The following is a 6,221-nucleotide window of genomic DNA, read 5'->3' on the forward strand; positions in this document are numbered from 1 at the left end:
AAGCTATTCTATTTGTGAACCTCATATATAGCAGATTCATAGCCATGTTTAAAGTCGAAGGACTCTCCAGATTCTAATTGTAATTGTTGCAGCTTATAAAATTCCTACTCTTCCTAAGTAAGAAAAACAACATCTTCATTTTTTATTCCTAATAAGTTTATTTGGGTTTCATCCTCTCCTTCACGGCTTTGTGAACCCTCGGCATATTTTTCTTGGAAGGGTGGCCTAATTTGCTGATCTGGTATTGCATTCTTTCCAGTGTTAGGATTCTTCCTGAAGTTGGGGTTTCCTATTGGGGGTGGTTGTTGGTTCTCCTACTGAGATTTTCTTTCCATGTTTTCTAATCTATCCATTATTCTCTCTACACTCTTTGCTAAACTATCTATTTTACCATCAGAAGTGGAAGTTCCCTCTTTAATGACAACTCTCTTTTCATTTCTCATTCTAGCTTTCTTAGCTAATAGATTGGCTTCTGCACTAACATCATTACTTTGCATTTGTTCCAATGTTTCAGGGTTTCTTTCCCTTAACTGGTATGACATAGTAGTGTCAAAACCATCGAGGAATTTGATTAATGCTAGGTCTGGTGGAGGCTTAATATTAGTAGGGATTGCATCGTAGATACTATTGAACCTAGTACAATAATCCTGAACTGACTCATTAGGAGCTCTTCTAATGTTATCATATTCAGAAAGTATTTGCAAAGGGTTTTTCTTTCTCTCCCATCTATAAATAAACAATCTATGAAAAGCAGCTAAGTCTGTAATATGATTAGCAGGTCGGGTTTTGAACCATTTCTTAACATCCCTAGTTAATGTTTGAGCAAAGAACCTCATTTGGACATCAGATTCATCAATCTCATGCAACTCAAAATAGTCAGTCATTTTGTTCACATGTTGTTGGGCAATACACTGAGCAATAGCATCAAACAAAAAGATTTTGCTTTGATAATATTGGGGCATGGAATGGAGTTGTGCTGGTTGTGCTGGTAAAACCAAAGGTGCATATCGGTCTACCATGGCTTGGATTCTGGCTTGACTAGGGCTGAAGTGCTGGTACTTGAGGAAGGGCTTGAAATATATGGAGATGAACTAGATGAGGATGAGGAGTTTGGTTGGATAGGAAGCTGATGAATGAATGGTTTAGGGGAATGGACTGTGGTGGATACAATCAGTGAGGTGGTAGTAAATGAAGGTGTATTTACAGTATTTGAAGATTGTGTAGAAATTTCAGAGGAAGCAGCAGTGAGGGTAGCTAGTTCAATTGATTGTTGAAGGTAAGCATCATCTATATGGGTTAGCAATGTGGAGGTGAAAGCTTCTAACTTTTCAAAAGTATCAAACACAAATTTATCTAAATCTGGATGTATAGGCACCTTTTTCGACTCAGTGAACTAAATAAAATTAGGGTCTATGCATTTTCTGATTTAGTTTTAAACAATGAGAGATCAAATGACAAATCAAATGGAATTTCCTCTAAAGTTGATAATTCCTTGGGGAGTGAATTTGCTTTGACTAACTGGCTTTTATTTTCTTGATTTTCTACCTTTTTTGGTTTTCCTAAAATTTTGTCTGGGTCATCAACTATGGTAGCAGGGTTTGGATCTAGATTTGCCTTGGTATAGTGAGTCTTCTTGGGAGCCAGAATTTTAACTTTTTAATTGTTTTTATGAAACTTTTTAACAACACTTTTAAAAATGACCTTAAGGGGCACAAGGTAAAGTTTTAGGTTTACTTAAAGTTTTATTACACTAAGGATCGAAGTCCCCAGTATGGTCACCAATATGATATCACTCCAATATTTCTCTTAAGTGTTGGAAAAAGAAATGATTAGAGGTAACCACAAACCAACTTTGGAGATCAGGATCTAGCCTTCCTAATCTCAGAGAGGGCTCTCACTTTTTTATTTTACTTTGTTTAGTTGTTTTATTTTAGGCTAGTTATGATTGTGCTTGGGTTTTGAATTAGATTGGGTGGTGGGATTACTTACTTAGATGAAAAGAGCGGTGTCTTTTACCATTGGGCTATGGGGTCAAATGCCAGATAAACAAGACTGGATCCAGTTCTAAAAATAGTGTCTACAAGGCAAGATAACAGAGTTACTTCAGATCTCAAGGCTGGATGGTGAAGTGGTTTTCAATCGGATCCAAAGAGAAATTAAGGGTTCCTTAGGCTGGATTTTGAAGAAAATGAAAGAGGCCAACCAGGATGGGAGAGAAATTAAGGATTCTTAGATCTGGATATCAGAAGAAAACATGTAAATGATTAACTGTGGAAAACAGAGTGTACTTAAACAATTTCTGAGATAAACTTCTAGTTAATTCATTCAACTTTAGATAAAGTTTAAGTTTGTGAAAAACATAAGAAAATAACAAATTGACAAATAAAATACTTCACTGTACTAGCTCTACACACAAATCCTGTAATGCAATCTCTTTATTACTTGCTCCAGTTTGCTGACTTGAAAACTGGTACAATAACCCTCATGTTTATGATCAAAATAACCTTACAAATGTATAGCAATCCACACCCAATGCTTCGAAATATGAAGTATTTATAAAAAAAATGATTTACAAAATATCTCAAACTATCTTGGGAACTAATATAGGAGAAAGAAAAATCTTCATGCAAGAAGATAGAGACAACTATTGAACTATTGTTTGTTGTTCCTGTTTATTAGGTTGTGTTGTCTTGAATCTTTTATTTTTTGCTTTTTAATCTCTGCTTTGTTGTTTAGACTTCACGCTGGATGTTCTATTTACTTTGAACTTTCAACTAATACACTTTAACCTTATACACTTTGACCTGGTTGAGCTGTCATTATCCTTTTACTGAGCCTTTTTACTCTTACTGTATATTTTCACCTTTTGACTTTCTATAATAAGTCATTTAATTTCTCCCATGTTTCGGCATCTGGTAATTGGATATTGATCATTTTCCTGAAAATCTCATCTGCCTTTGTATACTTGGAAAAAGTAGGCTTATTGACAAAAAGGTGTTTTACCTCATGCTGGAGGTAAAACAAATTCTCAAAAGTTTGGTACAAGACCTTGCCAGTAGGTATGCCCTTCATGGATGAAGTATTCACTTGATCTCTGGCTACTTCTCTGATTTTTCTATTGTAGTCCTCCTGTGTCATCAACTTATCATTTATTACCAAGGGATTCGGTAAACCTTTTTGCCTCAAAATTTCAAATTTGACCATGAATCTGTCAATGGCCAGCTACATGGTTTGGCACTTGTCTTCCAGGTTTAACATTAAATTCCTCTTTGTGAGGACCCTTTTCACTTCCAAAATTGCACCTGTTCTGTTAGATATCTCTAATTCCTGCAGCTCATACTTATTCTTGGAGTTGAGGAAGCGAATGATCATTTTAGCTTCCTCTGCCATGTCTCCAAGTTCTACTTTTACTCTCTATATGGCTTCTATAGCCTGTTTTATCAAATCAAATTGCTCAAAATTAACTTGGATGGATGGCCAAATATCATTGACAGAGTCAATGATATTGGCCCACAATTTTTCTTTTGCCTATCCAAGGGGTTCCTTCAATGTAAGTTCCTTCTCCAGGATTTTTATTCTTTGGTTCATCCTGGTTGCTCTCTGCACTTCTTCCTTGTGCATGATTTGGGCAAGCTTATAGTCAGTTTCTAGATTGGTCACCTTCTCCTTGTGCTTGTTCATTTCATTGGTCTGAATGGACATGTCTTCAATTTCCTTAACGAATCTACTTGCCTCATCACTTGTAGACCTTGTTGTTGTAGACCCTATTGCCAATGTAGACGGTGTAGATGCTGGCAGTGTTGTGGCCATTGGAGCTATGGGAGCTAAGGATGCTGCCAAAGTGGAAGGTACTGCAGTGGTTACTATTGGAATAATAGTGGCAGTGACATTCCCTAGACTAGCTTGCTTTTGCTGAATCAAGTTATCCAGTTCTTTTTCCATCTCCTTCAGTTGATCATTCAGTTGTAGCACTAGGTCCATCATCTCCTCATGATTTGTTTGGCTCTCCAAGACCTCTTTAGTTTGTGGGTGTTCTAAATGAGGTAGCTTTATCTGTTTCTTGAGAGCTACTATATCCTCATTCTTCTTTCTGATCAACTTCTCAACAGACTTAATGTCAGTTAGATCATGGCCAAACTCAATAACCAAGTCCTCCAATGACTTGATCCTATTGTCTTTGGCCTGTGAGGAGGCCTTCTCAAATTTATATTGGGCTGTGATGTTATCCAATGAACCCTGCAGCCTGTGTGCAGCCATGGCCTTTCCTGTAAGGGTGAAGTAAATCATCTCTCCAGCCTGTTTATGAAACTCTATCTGGTCAATGGGATGACATCCTTGGCCAATACCTCAAAATCAGTGTTCCTAGAATCCGCTGAGATCTTTGGTTGCTGAACAGTGGGATGCATAAATTAGACCTGCATATTTCCTAATTTGATGTCAAAAGCTGACATCAACCTACTCTGGTTGGCTGGTGTATGCTTGAAGTATTGGGCGTATGTCTCAGCCTTCAACTTCTCGTTCCTCATCTTTATTTCTTTATACCTGTCTTTAATGTCCTTTTCTTTGTGAGTTGGCCTAGTGAAAGAGGAAACCTCAACACTTAGCTATCTCTCAATCATTTGAGTATTGGAGGTTGATGGTTGTTGATTCTCTCCTGAAGCATCTCTGTCTTTCCTTCTTTTCCCCATTGTTTCAGTGTCAGTTATTTCCACGGATTCAATGTTCTCTTCCTATTTAGACACATGATTCAACTTGGGCCTTTTCCTGAGTTCAAAGTATTCATCTGTAGTCTCCATGTCAGAACTAGAACCCTCCTCCCTATTTCTTTTTGGATTCCTGTCCTCATTGGCTGGGGTCTATAAAATAGGAGGATTACTCATTGGTTCCCATAGTTCTAGAACCTCCAGGAAAGAATTCTGGTCAATTTTCTTTTCAACATCAATTAGTGTGTTTTCAACATCCACCACTGTGCTATCCATGTCAATCAATGTATTTTCCAACCACTTAGATTGGTTGGCAAACTGCTTAATATCAGGTCTGGGATGGTGGATGAAAGGTCCCAATTTTACCTTGATTCTCAATTTGTTTATGACCCCATGGGGGTCATACTGCCACATGAAGTTGTTTCTGAATTTCATTTGTTGCAATATGTTGTCAGCCTCAAATCCATCTTCTTTGTTATTACATATGAAGGGGCCAATTGGTTCTTTATTTTAAATTGGGTCTTCTTCCTAGCTTCTAGGAAGTTGACCTCATCTAAACTAATGATTTGCCTAAAATACTCAAGTGCAAATATCCTCATAGGGATGTATTTGGGCAGCTTATAAGGGGCTAGTTGGTAGCCATAAACTCTAATTTCAGTGTGGTTCTAGTACAGATACCCATCTCCCACTTTGTTGTTCTTGTCCACTGTAGCACAGGTAAATGCTATGGATTATTTATGGATTAAGGGTGTCCAGTAAACAATTGATCTTTCTTTCCCCTTGGTATCCAACTTTTGGATGCTTAAAGGGAATTTATCTGCTTGGTAATACAAAAACATGTGAAATAACACTGAAGATTACTTGAAAACTCTTTCAGTTGGCAGTCTGGTAAATTGTTCATGCATCATGTCTACAATGAACTGAGCATAGTTGCATATGACAGCAGAAGGCTTTGTTGGGGTAAAAATAGACAAGAAGGTCAGGATAACCTCATCCACATGTTCATCTATGGTATATCCTAGGATGTAAGAGAGCATGGTGATTATATGTCTGCCTGTCTCTGAAAAATGGTGGAAGCATAAGGTGGAGTATCTGTGGGAGTATGGCATTCTTCTATGATGAAAGTCTAGAAGACTTTTCTTATCTTAACCAAGTCTAGTGTGATATATAATTCCAATAAGTCTCCAATAGATAATGGGGTCTCATTAGGGCTAGGTTGGACTTGCAGCATTTGGTTGATAGACTCTGGAGTGATGGTCAATAAGAGCTGTTAGTTAGGGCGACAATAGCCCTTTGGCTAGAGATATAGTAGGCATGATAGAAGTGTATGATATCAGGGAATCGATGCACTTCTAGGAATAAATACTTGGATAAATTGGATTCCCATAAATGGATGTCATCGGTATGGTTCAGGAATCTATCCTTACTCCTGCAGTGGAGCTTCAAAAGGTAGTCTAGTGAAGTAGTATCCTTTATCTGGAAATTCCTGTCTACTAGTACCAAATGGTCGATGTCCAG

This window comes from Pinus tabuliformis, chromosome Q (genome assembly GCF_031772625.1).
Source record: "Pinus tabuliformis cultivar Carrire ecotype Pingquan chromosome Q, CPIR1, whole genome shotgun sequence".
Taxonomy (NCBI): Eukaryota; Viridiplantae; Streptophyta; class Pinopsida; order Pinales; family Pinaceae; genus Pinus; species Pinus tabuliformis.